Source organism: Macaca mulatta, chromosome 17 (genome assembly GCF_049350105.2).
Source record: "Macaca mulatta isolate MMU2019108-1 chromosome 17, T2T-MMU8v2.0, whole genome shotgun sequence".
Classification (NCBI taxonomy): domain Eukaryota; kingdom Metazoa; phylum Chordata; class Mammalia; order Primates; family Cercopithecidae; genus Macaca; species Macaca mulatta.
The window spans coordinates 95,219,615-95,237,509 of NC_133422.1; the positions used below are offsets into that span (position 1 = coordinate 95,219,615).

A 17,895-nucleotide genomic window follows, 5' to 3' on the forward strand; every position below is an offset into this window, starting at 1 on the left:
GCAGATGAGAATGGCCTACAGTGTTCACACACGATGAGATATTTTGACTTTCGGCCATTTAAACATGTCAAAGCCATTCCTAGCTTGTGGGCTGTTTACAAACGAGCACCAGGTCCGCTCTAACCTGTGGACATGGTGTCGTTTGCCAATCCCTAGGCTAGAGAAAGGGGCACACATTGGCGACTTCCTTGATGTGTCTGTAGTAGACAGGACACCTGCGTTCTAGGCAGGAGGACCGCGCCCTTAGCCTCCCCGCACCACCTGGATGGACTGATACTCCTCAGCCCTGCAGCGCCAACCCTGCCTCGCCTGCACAGGCCACCCTCCTCCCAGGAACACAGTCCTGACCTGCTGACAGCGGAGCCTCCCCAACTCCGAGGGCACCAGCCTCCGCCCCTCCCAACCCCTACCCCCATCGTGGCAGCTCAAGGCCAGAAGACGCCCTGTCCCGGTCCTAGCACGGGCCTCCCAGACACACCCTGTCGAGGTGAACAACTGCCCCTGTTCTTGAGCCCAGCACAGCCCCTACCTCACTGTTCTCAGCCCTTGTGCGGTGGGTGCGGAAGTTGCGGAGGTTCCAGGCAAGGTGGCCGCCCTCTAGAGCTGCTGTTGTGGGAAAAGGCACTCCTTTTATTAGGACAGTCTGTCAAACCTGTCTCAACAGCCTGCCCTGCTACCTGAGCCCTGCAGAACTGCCATTATCTTGAGCAATTTTCAATGTTTCTTAAAGGACTTTGAAAATTGCCAATAACTATTAAAATTAGAAATAAGCCAAAAAAAATACATACACTTTTGTAAACACCTGTTATCCAGCTGCAGTGAGAACCCAGGTTTCAGCTCTGAGTTCCCACTCGGGTGCTGGCCGTGTGACCCAGCGGAGCTCCAGCACCCGCACCCACACCTTCTGCTGTTTCCCTTTCCAAGGTCTTAGAGGGCAGTGGTGCTTCGTGGGACTCCCCGCAGCGATCTTGGCTCCAGCGTGAAGGTAAATATTTACCACTTGCCTGGGTCTGGGCCACAGACTGTTACATAAGGACAGAAGTGATTTGCCTGAAAGTGACTCAAACAAAAATGGAAATGAGTATTACAGGGGTGGGGGCTGCTCTTCCTGGCCCCCCCTCCGTTGCCCTGTGTGCCCCTGCCATGAGGTGTCAGCCTGTGGGGCGACTCCTTGAGATGGGCTTTGCAGACGGGACTGCAGGTGCAGGAAGACAAGAAATGCAGCTGTCCAGGTACCAGCAGTGGCTCGTGACCCGCCAGAAATGGCCCTGGACACTGGCATTTGCCACCAATTGTGGACAAGTAGACCCTGAAGAAGTCACACTGAACTCATGGGACTTGTTTTCTTCTCAGCAAACAAGAGCTGCTCTGGGGGGCTCTAGGCCTTAGTTTTGCTCAAGAGGCATGTCTGCTGCCTCTTGGTTCTGTCACCAGCCTGTGCGACATCAGTGTTCCCCAGATTTCAGGCACATTGCCCTAGGAAAGGTGTGGCCGTGGGAAAAACACGAGGCTGGCCAGATATGTGTGCCCTGTGGGCCTGGCAATGTGATAGTCCTGGGACACCCTAGCCAGGGTGGGGACACAGATTAGACCTGGGGACATGCTGGGATAGGAAAGTTGAGATGAATTAAGGAGAGCCTGGGGTAGGACGGTGCTGAAGGAAGAGAAGAGGCAAGTGTTCAGGCCTGAAATTGCCAGGACTCAGCTGCTGGGGAAACTGAGCGGCGGTGTACGAGAAAATGACAAAAGGCACCGGCTGAGAGCAGCGCTGGTGTCTGGAGAGGGCACTGGATGGAAGCGGCTGCCATCCCAAAAGACGAGCACCTGGGGGGCAATGACGGTCTGGACCCCGCTGTGCAGCTGCCTTGGGGACTCAGCATTTGGAAGGACTCACATCCCTCCCCTCACCTACATCCCAGCAGCCCCCAGGGAGACTCATCAGCACTTTCCTGCCACGTCTCCCACCCTGTTCTCCTCCCCCAATGCCTGCCTGCCTCCCCGTCTTCTTTGTTCCCCTGGGGTCTGTCCCCAGTGCACCACCCAGAGGGTCCTTGTTAATCTCCTGCTGCAGACTCAACTCTCCCACCTCAACTCCTGCACCCTCTCTCCCCTCATCCGGGTGGCTCCTGCCCCCGCCAGCGCCTGACCTGGAGGGGCAGGAGTAGTAGGCAGGGCCTACTTAGTCTGTCGCATCACTCTGTCTGGTTGTCGTTACAGCACACATGTTCTCTAAATCACTGGTCTTGTTTGTTGCTGGAACATGAAGAGCCAGAAGAGAACTTGGGAACCGTTCAGTCCAGCGCCTGCAGGTGAGGAGCCGAGTCCCAGGCTGGTGGCGACCTAGGACCAGCCAGCCCGGCAGGGCCGTAGGCACACTGCAGACCAGCTCTCCACAGCCAGTTGCCTGCCTGGCTTTCCCTGATCCAGTTTTTCAAAATGGCATGTGTCCATGTCAATAGATCGCTTTATAGAAAAATGAAATTTCTTACCCCTTTCCACTCCCTGGAGGCAACACTTTTAAGTCTTTTAACTGTTGTGTTTGGCATTTCTCTCCGTATTGTTACTTACACTGCTACTTCTTGATGTCTTAAATCATATCTTGCTTTTCTACTCAAAAAGTGGGTAAGCATAGTGGTTCTAAAGCAGACTTTAACTGTGTGACTTTAGGCAGATCATATAACCTCTCTGTGCCTCAGCTTCCTCAACTGTAAACTGAAGTCACAGCAGCAGCCTGCCTCGGAGACCGCGGTGGGTTACCAGCACACATGGCCCTGTGTGGTCTGTTGACATGTAGCGTGTGCTGCTGCTGCCATCACTGTAGAAGCCTGACCTTTGGCTCTCCTACCACATCCCGCCATCCTCCCAACAGACTCATCACAGTTTTGGGCCAGACCCAGATCTATTTTGGCATTAGAACCATGCAAACATGGCTCTCAGATGAGACACAGAGTGCACTTTGATTACATTTCCTTTCTTAGACAACTTTTTGTTTTTCTTGAAATTCAAAATTGCTTCAAATTTGGTTTTTCGTTTTGCATTTTGCTTAGGTTTCTAGGATTGTAATTCAGCCTCACATTTTCTGAGAGCGTGGTCAGAACCTGGGTCCTGACCATCTGCTGGAAGGTCCTCCCTGCCCAGTGCTAGTCTGGGCTCTCTGTCGCTGCCATCCAGGCCACCCTCATTCGTGTCCCATCCTCGGGCTGGGCTGACAGTCGCAGTTTGCTGAAGTGTATTCCCTCCCACTTTTGGGTAATAATGTGGCTGGGTAGAGGATTCTAGAAATCATTTCCCTCAGAACTTTAAAGACATTTCTTCATTGTCTTCTAACTTTCCAAGTTCTTGCAGAAGAGAAGTCAGTGTGCTGTGATCCAGGTCCCCTGTGTGTGACTCGAGCTCTTCCCTGGAGGCTCTTAGAATTTTCTGATCATGTGGACTCTGTTTTCATTGATTGTGCTGGAATTTCCATCTGAATGCTCCTTATCCTGGATTGCAGGGGCCTTTTCTTCCCCTCCTTGCTCTTTGTTCTCTTTCTGGCTCTCCCAATACTCCCGCGGTGGAAGTCCTGACTTCAGCCTCCAGGGATCTTATATTTACTCCTTTCCTCCAGGTCTTTATATTCCGCTTTATCTTGCATTTCTTCTATTAAAATTTTTTTGCCATCATATTTATTTCCAATATATATATATTTTTCAACTTCTTGTTCATTCACAGGCTCAATACTTTTTTTTTTTTTTTTTTTACACGTTTTCTTCCTTCCCTTCACTGCCTCCATTTCTCCCAACTCCCTCTTTCCTCTGTTTTGGTGTCTGTGTTTCAAGAGATTTTCTTCACATATGATCTTGGCTGGAAAAGTTGAGCCACTCTTTGGAAGTGAGGCTGAGCTCTGTAAAGTGGCAGGCCTCACACGGGGCTCTGGGGAGAGGCGCTGGGAGCTCTGCAGGCTTTCCCTCAATGCTCGTTTTCAGGGTGCCACCTCACCACCACTCAGCTAGGCCCATGTCCCCAGCATGGAGGTGTTCTTGTCAAGCTCTCCAGAAAGGAACCCACCGTCCTCTGCCGGGTGTGAGGGGAGGCAGTGGCGTCTCCTGCACCTTGTGCACACTCCCAGCCTTTCCCTGTCTTGGCCTGTCCTTGCCTCTGTGGCCTGCGGTTCGGTTCTGGACTCCTCCAGCGTTGCAGACACTGCTCAGCTGACTGCTTGTCAGCCTCTCACTGTGCAGGAGCTTAAGTTTTGCGTGTCTCCAGGCTAAGTCAGCTGTCACTCACTTCTGTTTTCCATCTTCCAGAAGCATGTCACCGGCTTTCCTCCGCTGTCCTTGTGGGTCGTTTGGGTAGCATTTAGGAAGAAGCTGGACACAGAGCCTGTCCTCCCTGTCTTCTCTATTGCTGTACTGCCAGCCTAGCCCCTTCCTCTTTGGAAGACTTGACGTGAGCCGGAAAGGAAGTGACAAGACAGGCTGGGCGCGGTGGCTCACGCCTGTAATCCCAGCACTTTGGGAGGCCAAGACGGGTGGATCACGAGGTCAGAAGATCAAGACCATCCTGGCTAACACCGTGAAACCCCGTCTCTACCAAAAATACAAAAAAATTAGCCGGGCGTGGTGGCGGGCGCCTGTAGTCCCAGCGACTCGGGAGGCTGAGGCAGGAGAATGGCGTGAACCCGGGAGGCGGAGCTTGCAGTGAGCCGAGATCGCGCCACTGCACTCCAGCCTGGGTGACAGAGCAAGACTCCGTCTCAAATAAACAAAACAAAACAAAAAAAACAAAAGGAAGTGACAAGACAGAAACTGCTTGCTTAGAAGGATGGCGAGGAGGTTTCCTTCAGGTATAGGAGACTCAAGGGTATGTCGGGTCCCCGTGAAGAAGGCAGGAAAGTAGCAATTGTGGCACCAGAGTGAGGGCTGGGTAGGGCGGATGGCTGGTGATAGCTGAAGGAGCCAGGCAGCGGGGAGGCAGAGAAAGGACTTGCTCTTCCTGCTGCTGAGACGAGAGGAAGGAAAGACGAGGCAGCACTCGCAGGAAAAGGAAAGCCTAATGCAGCCATGCAGGGAACAACGCAGCCGTGCAGGGACGCCCTGTGCTAAGCGCTGGGCGTGCAGTGAGACTCCATGAAGCCACGGTGTCATTGAGGGGAGACAGGAGACAGACTTGTCAAAGGGCGCCTTGTGGGAGACAGCTGCACAGCACAGGCGCTCTCCCTCGGAAACCGCTCCCTCAGTAAGAGGGGGCAGCGCCATCCACTCAGGCAGGGAGACTGCCGCCAGGCTCAGAACTTGCTAAATGGAAAGAAGTGAGAACAGTCCTATGGAAGCAGCACTGACGTCAGAATAGAGTTGTAAGATGCTAGGACAGAGCAGGTGCTTGACACGCAATGGCCACTGTTTTCACTATTCCAGGGATTCAACTGCAAAGGAAGAAAAATATTTCATCCAAGAGTGGACAGGCAGGCTTAGGAGAGAGGTAGAAGAGTGTCTTGGAGGATGGTGTTTCTGAAGAGGGCTAATTCCCAGCAAGGACTTCTGGGACCTTGCTTACTGCACGGCCGAGGTTACCTGGTTGTACTGGGTCCCGCACTAAGTAGCTTGTGTCATCTCAGTTTATTTAATGCTCTCAACTCTATATAAAGTAGGTGGTATTATCTTCATTTAACAGATGAAGAAACTAAGATGAGGGCTCTGGCCTGGAGCTGGTGAGAGGCCGCAGCAGGAACTGAACCTGGGCCTGCTGGACTCCAAGAGCCTTTCTGGCTCTGTCACTTGCACTGACCCCGAGGCCCAGGGGAGGTGACCCTGTCAAGTATGGTGTAGAACTCAGGCTCTGCAATGGCAGAGATGGTTTGCAAAGGACCCTACACTTCCCTATGCTTTTGTTCCCTACTTGTTTTAAATTTTATCTGATAAACCAAATCCTTCTATTTCCTCTTTTTTAATTTGTGGAGTTTTAAAAATTGTGATAAAATACACATAAAATTTATCATAACTATTTTAAGTGTTCAGTTCAGTAATGTTAAGTATATTTGAGTTGTGAAAAAGGTCTCCAGCACCTTTTCATCTTGCGAAACTGAAACTTTGTACCCATTAAACAATAACCATGGAAAGCAAAACCACAGATGAGGAGGAATTCCTGTTCCATGCTATTTTGATTACTGGAACTTTACGGTAAGTTTTGAAGTCAGGAAGTATGAGACCTTCAACACTGTTCTTTTCAAGACCACACTGTCTATTTAAGGTCCTTTGATATTTGCATATAAATTTTTGGATTGGGTTTTCCTCTTTTTGCATTAAAGGATTACATTAATCTGTAGATCACTTTAGGTAGTATTGACATCTTAACAATATTGTCTTCCAATCCATGAATATGGGATGTCTTTCCATTTCTATGTGTCCTCCTTAATTGCTTTCAGAAATGTGTTGTACTTTTCAGTGCACACATCTTGCCTGCTTGGTTAAGTTTATTTCTAAGTATTTTATTCTTTTTGATGCTATTGTAAATGGAATAGTTTGTCTTTTCAGATTGCTTATTAAGTATATAAAAATGCAATAATTATTTGTATGAATTTTGTCTCCTGCAACTTTGCTGAATTTGCTTATTAGTTCTAAAAGTTCTAAGGTGGAATTTTTACGTTTTCTATACAGGACCATATTGTTTACAAACGGAGTTAATTTTACTTCTTACCTCTGATTTGGATGCCTTTTAAATTTCTTTTTCTTGCCTGATTGCTCCAGCTAGGACTCCCAGGACTATGTTCAATAGAAGTGATGAAAGCAGCATCCTTTTCTTGTTCCTGATCTTAGAAGAAAAGCTTTCATTCTGGCATCACTGAGTATCATGTTAGCTGTGGGCTTTTCATATACTGCCTTTATGAGGTTGAGGTAATTTCCTTCTGTTCCTTTGTTGAGTGGTTTTAATCATGAAGTTGTGTTGAATCTTGTCAAATGCTTTTTCTGTATCAGTTGAAGTGACTGTGTGTTTTCCTTCATGCTGTTAATGTGGTGTATTACACTGACTGATTTTCTTATATTGAAACATCCTTGCATTCCAGGAATAAATCCCACTTGGCCTTTGCATATAATCCTTTCAATGTGTTGTTGAACTCTGCTAGTGTGTTGTTTAGGATTTTGGCATCTGTCTTCATCAAGAATATTAGTCTGTAGTTTTCTTTCTTGGAGTGTCTTTGGCCTTAGTATCAGGTTAATGCTCAACACTGAAATGTTCCTTCTTTTTCATTCTTTAGAGGAGTTTCAGGAGAACTGGTGTGAATTCTGTAAATGTTTGGTAGAATATACCAGGGAAGCCATCTGGTCCTGGGCTTTTCTTTTTGGGGAAATTTTTGACTGCTGCTTCAGTCTCTTTACTAGTTGTAGGTCTGTTGAGTCTTGGTAGGTTGTGTCTTTCTAGGAATTTGTCCATTTCATCTAGGTTAGACAATTTGTTGGCATACTTGTCCATAATATTCTCTTGGTCTTTTTATTTCTGCAAGCTGTGTTGTTCTGTAGGACACAATGTTTTCTCGCCCGTTTCTGGTTTTAGTTATTTAGCTTTTTTCTCTCTTTTTATTTAAGTTGAAGGTCTGTCAATTTTGTTAGTCTTTTCAAACAGCCAACTCTTAGTTTAATTGATTTTCTCTGTTGTTTAAAATTCTCTCTCTTGTTTATCTCTGCTCTAATCATTACTGTTTCTTTCCTTCTGTTAGCTTCGGGTTTTGTTTGTTGTTTTTTGAGCTTCTCATCTCCTTGTACTCTTGTTTCTTGTCTCATATTCAGCCCATCTCCAAGGGCTGCTGTGAGGATCACAACCAACAGGACACATGAAAAGTCTATGACACTGGCCAGATGCCTCTCAGAACCACAGCAGAACATGCCTGTGATTCATTCTGGCTGGGAGGATGTCGGGCTGCTCTTTGGGTGCACCAGGCCCCTGGGCCAGGCTGGGAGAGGTGACACTACCACTGCAGAAGGGGATGCCACCTTCTGAGAGCCACATGTTACTGTGTCTTCAACCCTGCCCCCTCTCACCATGCTAGTTTTTTTTTTCCCCCATGGCACAGGGTTAGGAGTCACAGTCTTAGATAAAATGTAAGGGCTTGGTTTAATGAGTAATGGTTAGAAACGGCTGTAGGCAAGCCATCCGGGTTTTTCTAGATTAAAACAAATATTTCTCTTGGTGTCTACTTTAATGTGAAATAATTGCCCCCAAGTCAGCCCTGTTGCATCAGACACAGTGTGAGCCCAGCCCTTGCAGGGCCAGCATCAGGAAAGGCAACCTCAGAATTCTGTAGACGGGCATTTAGGGACACAGTACATGGCAAGTATCAAACAATCCACTGTGCCACAACAGGCCTGACTTGAATTCCTGCCTGCACCCCTGAGCACTTTGGGACTTTGGGGAAGTGATTTCAAGTCCCTGAGCTTCCGTTTCCTCCTATTTACCCCAAAGAGTTACCCTCCACTGACTGCCGACTGTGCCGGGAGGGCACGAGCACCTGATGAATGTGGATTCCTTTCCCCTTGGCCCTTCCTTATCCTGCTCCCTCCTCAGGTCTCCACCTAACTCCATCCTTTATCAAGATCATCTAGAGATATCTACTAGCTATAGTCTTCTCAATGAAGCCCCATAAAAAATAGAAATGAACACACTATAAGTGGGAGAGGCATCAGGCATATTGAGTAGTGGTTGTGGCCTTAATGATTTTCCAAAACCAAGAAAAATGCTTGGGCGGGTGACATTACATAGAAATGATGGTGATTAGGCCATAGAAGGTTAATTCCAACTCTGGAAAATCAGTTCAGTAACTGTTTTCTGCAAAAGATAAATAGCTTATTTCTGTAAAAGAAAACCAGGCAATAAAAGTTAACCTTCATTTCTAGGAAGTAATCCAGCCTGCTAGAATGACCAATTAAAATTTTCTACATTTTATATATTGAGTTCAATAGTATCCTTCATAATATAAAGTTAGAGAACACTACTTATGCAACAGAAAAGAAAATAGCCTGCATTTCTGGCTTCTGTCATAAGAAAAACTTCATTGCCTTTCTGATTGTGTTTAGAACAACACACACAGATCCTAACAGGAAGAAACTTGTCCCCATGGGGACTGAGCCAGGATCAGAGTTAAGCACTGAAACAAGCAATTAATTCCCCTTAGAGGATTAAGGCACTCAGGTTCACTTTGAATCAGAAAAGCGAATGAAGAATAAAATGGTGTACAACCAAGAGGCTGCCGGTCCAAGTTATTAAGTTAGAGAACTGAAGAGCGACCCAGGGTGCACAGGACAGGCAGAGCAGCCGCTGACCCACCAGCAAGGAGACGGTGGGGTTTGTTTCATGGGACAAGGTCATCCTTCATGACGCTGTGGAAATGTCGGGGAGAGCACGGTTTGTGCCCTAGGATGCTGGCCTTACTCTAACAGATCCAGTCCACAAAAGTAAATCTAAAAAGTGTGTTTCAGCCTGCCACACCATCATCCCTCGTGCATGGATTTCCTTATAGCATCTTACCGTTAATACATAGAATCAAAGAAAGACATGCATGAGACATTAACGTCAGTTTGGAGAATTTTACTTTGGGGGTTCCTACAGCCAATTCTGAGGGCACTGAACATCTCTGCAGATGTCATTCCCTGATGCTGATGTGTTAAGGATAAGGGCGGCCTGCTGCTATGGTCAGGATTCAAGCATCTTCCATTCTGGAAATCCAAGATGCCAAAGCTGAACCTGTGTCCCAAACCTAACTGGCCCGGACAATCGTGACATCCAGGGGACAGCACGGAGGTGGAACAAGCTCAGAGAGTCTCCAAAAGCTTTAGTTCAGCGAAATCTGGTTTCCCATTGCCAATATTTGAGAAAATAGGAATACTCATGAGCTATCCATCTGGCTGGGCGCTGCCTGAAATGCCTGTCACTTATTCAACAGTTCTCCTTGAAATGCAGTCCATCTATAGTTTCATATTTCACCACTAAAGTGGAACTTGAAAGTGATTACGACTCCTTTGCATAACTGTTAAATTTTTTTTTCTTGCTTGCTTTTTTTTTCTTAGCCACCTGGTGGTAAGAGTGTAAAAGGCAGGACTTAAGAGTTTATGATGATAGTTTACAAATCACAACCACCTCATATGCCTGGTACACATTTAAAAGCATGCATATGCAGACCAGGTGAACCGAACAAGGAAAGGGCTAGTGTTTAACTCTTCTTAAATTAATTTACAAAAGGATCTTAAATAGACACCGGCTTCTTTTTGAGACGGAGTCTCGTTCTCTCGCCCAGGCTGGAGTGCAGTGGTGTGATCTCGGCTCACTGCAAGCTCTGCCTCCTGGGTTCAAGCGATTCTCCTGCCTCAGCCTCCTGAGTAGCTGGAACTATAGATGCCCGCCACCACGCCTGGCTAATTTTTGTATTTTTAGTAGAGACAGGGTTTCACCATATTGGCCAGGCTGGTCTCGAACTCTTGACCTTGTGATCCACCCACTTCAGCCTCCCAAAGTGCTGGGATTACAGGCGTGAGCCACCACGCCCGGCCAATACCAGCTTCTAACATAAAAACCACCTTTATAAAAAGATGCCTCAAGAAAATACTCCTCTCAATATATATGAAAATTTCATGACAGGAGGAAATGTTAGTAAAATCTGTACGTCATCATGTCAAAGCATCTGTTTTCTCCACATGATAAATCAAGCCACTAACAATGCATACTGCCCTTTGGCAAGTTAAGACTTTGTTAGAAAAAAGTAAAATGATTTGGACTTGGGTAGCATGAAGCTCAGGCCCCTGCCAGAGGGGCTCTGCCACTGGCCAGGGAGAAGCAGTTTTAGAATCTCAAACTCCTGGTCCAGAAGATGGCCTGGCAAAGAGCTTTAATTTGCTTTTGTCATTCAACATCTCGTGTCAAAATTGGCCCAGCAGATCCTGGGCCCACCAGACTCTCAAAGGGCATGGCGATCACGGCTGTACCCTGGTTTCAAGGACACCAACTGCTGCCCTAGTCCTTCTGTGACCACCAGCAGCCACACACTGCGCCAGTCCTGAGCAAACGCAGCCACTCTACATAGTGGAAACAGAGTAAGAAGCACATGCGATGTTGTGCACGTTTCCCCTAGAGAGGGTTTTTCTTATTTTATGGAAACCTTCTTGTGTCTCATCAAGTAGCCACTTCCCCTCCCCTCCCCGCATTGTAACATTATTTTCCCTGGAGAAAACGCTGAGTGTCTGATATAGTTACACATTAATTCTTCAGAAGTTTCTTAGAACTGTAGGAAACAGGTGAAAAAACAAAATGCCTTGAACTTTGAACCTGCGTCTGGCCTGTGCGCGTGAGGCGGTCCCTAAGGTCACTCTTCCCCGCGCGGCTCGGGGCGACGTGCCAGGGAGGGCTCGGGCCGCATCCTGTTGGCTCTTTGATGCTTTCATTTTGTCGCTTGCTGGTTTCTTTACAGCAAAGGCAAGGGCTTCCTGCTAAGGCAGACCCCTCACCAGCCCCACTGCATACCCCGGAAAAGTCCCTGGCAAAACACCTTTCTCCCATTATCTGCACAGGCCCCGGTAAAACGCTGGCGCCTTTGAAATCAGAGGCCAGGGTCTCCTCTCCCCAGTTCGCTCAAGACACTGAACACTCACGGGTCTGTGAAAGCAAACAGACACTTGGTCCCTGATGCCACCCCAGGCCCCCTGAACGCTCCTCAGCAACCATCCCTTGAGGTTTTACTCTTTGGCCATGCCAAATATAAATAACGATTTTTTCATGCCACATCACTTTAAAGGCAATTGTGTTGCCACCTTTAAAATGTTCAGTGACCAACAATGCAGACATGACCGTCCCCTGCATCCCCATGTCTGCTTCAAGTATGGAAAGGAATTGCTGGAAAATCCCAAGATGCCAGGCCAGGTAATGAGCTCTATGCAAACAGGCAGGATAGAAAACCGGCCAGGGCCATGGCCCCAAATTCCAGGCGCGGCAGCAGGACCGGAGGTGCTGCCAGCCCCTGCTGCCTCCTGGTGGGACGCTCAGAAGGTGCAGCAGAGGCCGGCAGCAGGAGCCAGAGCCAGGAACACATGCTGGGCAGGCAGCCAGCGGCCTGACACCAGAGATGCTGTCAACCTGATCACATAGGGCCCTCAACCTGCGGGGACGGCCTCAGGAACCTGGCTCCACTTGCCGGACCTATCTGTGCCTCACGGGGGATCAACGCTGCCCCCAAGGGACAGCCCTGACTCCATGCCCACCCCATGCCAAATGCTTCACTTACATTCTCCATCTGGTGCTCCAAACCACATGGTGAGGTCACTGCACTCCCAGCTTCTCCCCCATTTTGCAGATGGGGAAGCTGGGGCAGAGAGGAAGTGACTCACAAACAAGGCGACCGAGGCAAGGGTAGCAGAGCCTTCACACCTCCTCCCTGACCCCCAGGGCCCCTGGAGGAGGGTACCCTCCTCACTGCCCCCAGCCACTCCAGGGTCCCAGGCAGCCAGTGGCCTGGGCTGCCCCTCATACCAGGCTTTGGTCACATCCACCGTGGCCTCCTGAATCTAGAAGGTGCCCTCAGGGTTTACTAAGCACACCCCGGGCTGCCTGCCTGGCATGTGCCATGGAATTGACACTGAGAAGCTGCCACTATCCTGAAATTCTCGATTTTGTCTTTGTATTTTGTAAGTGAAGCGAAGCCTGCTGGGTAACACAGCACTCCCGTGAGGAAAGAGCCCAGGAGCGTGGGATCATGGTGGACCCAGGGGGTAGGGGTTCCAGCATTAGGGTGAGGCTTGGGTGAGCCACTGCCCTTCCCACTGCAAGCAGAACCTGTTCCCCCTGCAGAAGGAAGTAAGGGTTCGGAGAATTCAGACACCAGAGGTCCCATAATGTCCCTTCCTACCCGCACGTCAGCCAACCACATACTTGGAAAATGACACAGAAAGCCAGTGCAACCTGCTAGGCCACCCAGAGTGCCTTTCCCCCTCCGCTTTCCTCCATTATCAGTAGGTAATGGCAGACAGTGTTGGTAGAATATGTGCACCTCAAGAGATGAAAAACAGTTAATTTTTAAATAAGAATTAAATAGATGGGTACGGTGGCTCACGCCTGTAATCTCAGCACTTTGGGAGGCCGAGGCAGGCAGATCACGAGGATTGGAGATCGAGACCATCCTGGCTAACATGGTGAAACCCTGTCTCTACTAAAAATACAAAATTAGCCGGGCGTGGTGGCGGGCACCTGTAGTCCCAGCTACTTGGGAGGCTGAGGCAGGAGAATGACGGGAACCCAGGAGGCGGAGCTTGCAGTGAGCCAAGATAGCGCCACTCCACTCCAGCCTGGGCGACAAGAGCGAGACTCTGTCTCAAAAAAAAAAAAAAAAAAAAAAGCATGTGTAAGTTATGAAAACTGTCATTTCTGTGATTTCACGAGTTAAATGCATTGAATACATGCACTGAAACTTAAAACTGATATTGCACAATATAAAGATGAATGAAAAGCTCCGTGCTGAGAATTCTGTAATAAGGAAATAGACTGGGTGCCGTGGCTCAGTCTGTCAGCCACTGAGTGCCATGGCTCAGACCTGTAATCCCAGCATTTTGGAAGGCTGAAGTGGGAGGATCACATGAGCCCAGGAAGTCGAGACTGCAGTAAGTCATCTCACCACTGCACCCAGCTTGGGCCTCAGAGTGAGACCCTGTCTCTGAATAAATAAATAAATATGGAGTATGTAATAAAATAACGTATAGCTTTTAACAACTAAAACCCTCCACGCCAAGTTGAGAGGCTGAGCTGCAAGTCAGCAGAGGAAAGGGCTACTGCCTCTTCTAGGTCCCTCGACCGCGCCTTTTCTTGCTTTTCGAGCAAGGATGTCACATGGCCCATCCTCACGCCTCTAAACCACAGCTCGAGGGCGAGGTCTTGCCTTCTCTTCCTTTCACCCCACTATGTCATCTGGCATGGCCCGGCGCATGCAGTAGGCACTTCATAAATACTGCAGGAAGCCAAGGGGTCATCCCGCTCAGCCCAGATTCCCAAAGAGGCACCATGGGCCTCTGGGCTGTTAGGAATCTTTCAGGTTCTCCTTGTCTCTCAAACCCCACAGGTTCAAACACAGCCCTGGCGGCACATTCACAGGCCCTGGATTCGGTGCTAGGTCTGCCACCTCTTCCTTCCCACAAGACAACCAGGTCTCCAGACCCTCAGACCAGGCCGGGGAGCAGGGCAAGAAGCGGGATGTGCAGAGAGGACAGGCAGGATGGCACCAGGCGAGCTTCAGCCCCCATTACAGCCAGACAATGAACCTGCAAAACTCACCTCCAGGGACAGCACCCAGACCAGAGGGGGTGGGGTACTCGTTGCCAGGGACACAGGACCCTCTGGGGAGATGGAAATGTTCTTTATGCTGATTGTGCAGTGATTCCATGGGGGATACATTTGTCAAAATCATTGACCTATCTATGCACTTAATCTGTGGATTTTGTTTGTTGTATGTAAATTATACCTCAAAAAAGATGACCTAAAAACAAGACTGAATGAGCTCACAGGAGGCAGGCCGGCCCTGTGCAGGCCTGGTCTGCACTTACTGTCACTCGTGTGCGTTCTTGTCGGAGCTCAGCAGGCTTCAAAGCCCCAAATCAGAAGCTGAAGCTCCTCATCTTTAGGGTTTCCACAAGCACCCAAGCCTGTCCAAAGCATTTCTACAGATTTGTGCTGGCTTCCCTTACACTCACTTGCTTTCTGGAGACAGTCAATAAAACAAGACAAGAACAAGCCCTCTGGCAGTAGGGTCAAGGTCGAGCAGGCCCGGAAGCATGAGGTGGCTGTAATCCCTGCAGGCCTGGGCACTGGGGTGGAGACCAGGGCTTTTCTCTGCCCACCCAGGGTCCCATGCACACCAGCTGCTGACTAAGCAGTGAGTTCCCACGAAGAAACACAGCAAACGGTTTGCCTTTTAGAGTATTTTTCCAGGCCTGCTGGAAGATGGTACAGCAATCACACGCTGGCAGTTGCTCAAAATATGTTTATTCTGCCTGGGGCAGCAAAACCCCGGGCAGCTGGGAAAAGCCAAGAATCTGTGGCTTGTCCCAGCCCGCTCTCCGCTTGTTAAATAGGACACCCAGGTCTGGCTGATGGCAGGCAACTTTCTGTCTACCTTGTGTGCTCCCAAAGGTCTGGATTGTTTCAACTCCGGCAGAAGGCAGGGGAGGCCTGGGAATGCCACCTGTGCCTTTCTGCTGTTCATTTTTCTAGAGCATGGCTGCTTTTCATTTGGAACCTTTGGGCTAGAAATACTTTGAGTTTGAAACAGGAATAAAATATACATTAGTGTTCTGTTTTTCAGAAACATCTTAAGGTTGTATTGATGAACATAGTTTTATATCACTGCTTTGCCTTCTTAAGTGAGAAGTAGAGAATCCAACTTTGAGTTAGAAGAAGCATAAAACAACTACAAAATGTCACAGTCATTCCTTCTCTAGGTTTGCTGACAGTATTCTAGAAGGATGAGAATATATAAGAATAAGAAGTTAAACCTACTTCAGAGTGAAGAAATAGAAATTAAAGATGCAGGTGGGGCCTAGCAAGGCCTGGGCCAGTGCACCCTGTATTTAGCAGCTTAGCCATCTGGTTGCTTTGGGAAGATCAAGTCCCTGGAGAGGGACTGGACACAGTAGGTACAAAAATAGTGAGATCCCCATAAACATGAACAATTATCATGTGCCCTTCAAATTTAAAATTAAAAAAATTTAAGAACTGAGAGCTGATAAACAGAGGTCAAAGCCACACTCCTGTCAAACATCTAGGAAGAGGCCCGCCTGACCCAGGCCAAGCAAGGCAAAGCCACAACAGGGTGGGATAGACTGCAGGGACATCCAGGGGACACAGGGTCCACAGGAGAGCCGACCAGGGAGGCCACCACCCAACATCGTGGAGCAGAATAGATGCATCAGCATAAATTAGTCAAAGTATTTCAGAGAATACTTTCAAAGATAACCACCCAAATACAACTGCAAGATGTCAAATTTAAATCCCTAGGAATGCCACCTCCACTATGCGTGCAGCCTGAGCATAGCTTAGAAACCACCACCCAAGAACTGGGAGCAAGGGCTCGAGCCTGTAATCCCGGCACTTTGAGAGGCTGAGGCGGGTGGATCACCTGAGGTCAGGAGTTCGAGACCAGCCTAACATGGTGAAGCCCCATCTCTACTAAAAATACAAAATTAGCCAGATGTGGTGGGTGCCTGTAATCCCAGCTACTCCAGGAGGCTGAGGCAGGAGAATCACTTGAACCTGGGAGGCGGAGGTTGCAGTGAGCCGAAATTGCGCCACTGCACTCCAGCCTGGGCAACAAGAGTGAAACTCGGTCTCGATAAATAAGCAAACAGCCACCCACGTGGCCCTACCTGCACATCTGTCCAAACCAGCACGGTACCATCCTCACCTGGGGCTTGCTGCTGGTTGGCACTGCCAGCCAGGGCCCCACATCCCACTGCCCAGAAACATGAAATCAGGAGCTAAAAGGAACCCAACTGGCCACTGAAAACTGGACAACAAGTTATATCATAGCCACCTGGTCTGCTGTGCCAGCGGCAGGTAGCTGGGTCCAGGCCCAGCCAGACTCTGCCTCCAGTGGGCTCTGTAAGGCAGGACTCCTTTTGGTAGCAATAACAGGCGTGCTTCAGCATCACCTTTCGCTAAGAACATTATTAAAACCAGTTTAAACCCTCCAAAAAGATGCTAACTACCTGGAGATCATGTTGCCAGAGATGGCAGATAAAGGAAAGGAAAGCAACTCTAGAAAAGTCCATTGCTTACATCAGTGCACCCAAAGATATGAGACCTCGTCTCCAACACACGTGGACGCACACACACGATGCCATTTTCACACATTTGAAAAAAAACATTTTTAAAGATAAAAGCATAGAACTCAAAATTAAGCCTGATTAAGTTTTTTGTATGCATTATCTTGTTCCCAAAGCATTCAAATCCTTTCAGTGCTTGTATAGTTACCCCAAGTTAAATTCAATTAAAATGGCTGAGAGCGAAGACTGAACTACAAGGAAGAAGGGAGTGGGGGAGGCAATTCAGGGCTGTCCCTGAGCGAGCTTCTACACCCCCTGCACAGAGTGGGCCCATCTGCCACACTCCTGTGAGTCCTAAACGCACGGCCGGCCACTGTGTGCTGGCGGCAGCCTGAATTCTGAGGCCAAAACTTCCAGAAAAAGGCACTGAGCTGGAGGGACTGGCCCTTCTGAAGAAACTGGATGCGCTGAATGAATTAAATCCAAGCCGATTATACACTATACCCTCACACACACACAAAAAAACAAAACTCACTTTTAAAAGCTCCATTATAGCCAGAAACCGCTGATGAAAGCCAGGCCAGGCTGCAGCCAAACACGCCAGTCTTTGGATTTACAACTCCTTGGTCTCCCCAGTGTTAGGGGTGGATCCCAGGACCCTGGATATTATTTAAAAGCACGTTTGGGTATATACTTGGCTTTTGAAAAAACACTTAAATGCCCACGCACGGACCACTCCCGAGACAGCGGAATGCGCCATGAAAACGTGCAAAGCCCCAGCTGCTGCCGTGTGGTTATTAGGGAGAGCGGGGCTCCTCCAGCTGAGGCTCTCTCTCCAATCCACTTGCTTCAGAAACAGTAGAACAGCCGCTGTGTTTTTCATTATGGAGTTGTTTTCCCCCCAGATTTACAGTGTTCTTTCTTTCACTTATGAAGTTGAAATCGTGTTTACTCAGCCATTTTCCGAATCGAACAGCTCACACATGTGAGGCATTTGGCTTTTCTGGGAGGGGTATATAAAAGTGTTGTCATTTCTCTCATCCAAAACTACTTTCTTAATTAAAAAACAACAACAACAAACCCATAATGTATATATAAACGGAGAGGATGAAACCAAGGATGCTCTCCTCTC

At 48.5% G+C, this 17,895-nt stretch overlaps 1 protein-coding gene across 13 annotated transcripts in view; it reads right to left on the reverse strand.

The window, feature by feature from the left end:
• GGACT (gamma-glutamylamine cyclotransferase) overlaps nucleotides 1-17,895 on the reverse strand; it is a 57,693-nt gene that overhangs the window by 2,553 nt on the left and 37,245 nt on the right. For 5 of the 13 annotated variants that reach the window (XM_015121388.3, XM_077973920.1, XM_077973921.1 and 2 more), the window contains exon 3: nucleotides 789-1,050. The exons of 5 other annotated variants lie outside the window; for them this stretch is intronic. The gene's annotated coding sequence lies outside the window, so the exon portion shown is untranslated. Of the gene's footprint in view, nucleotides 1-529; nucleotides 607-788; nucleotides 1,051-17,895 lie in introns of all 13 variants that reach the window. 3 more of the 13 variants (XM_077973922.1, XM_077973924.1, XM_077973923.1) reach the window with 1 other exon arrangement.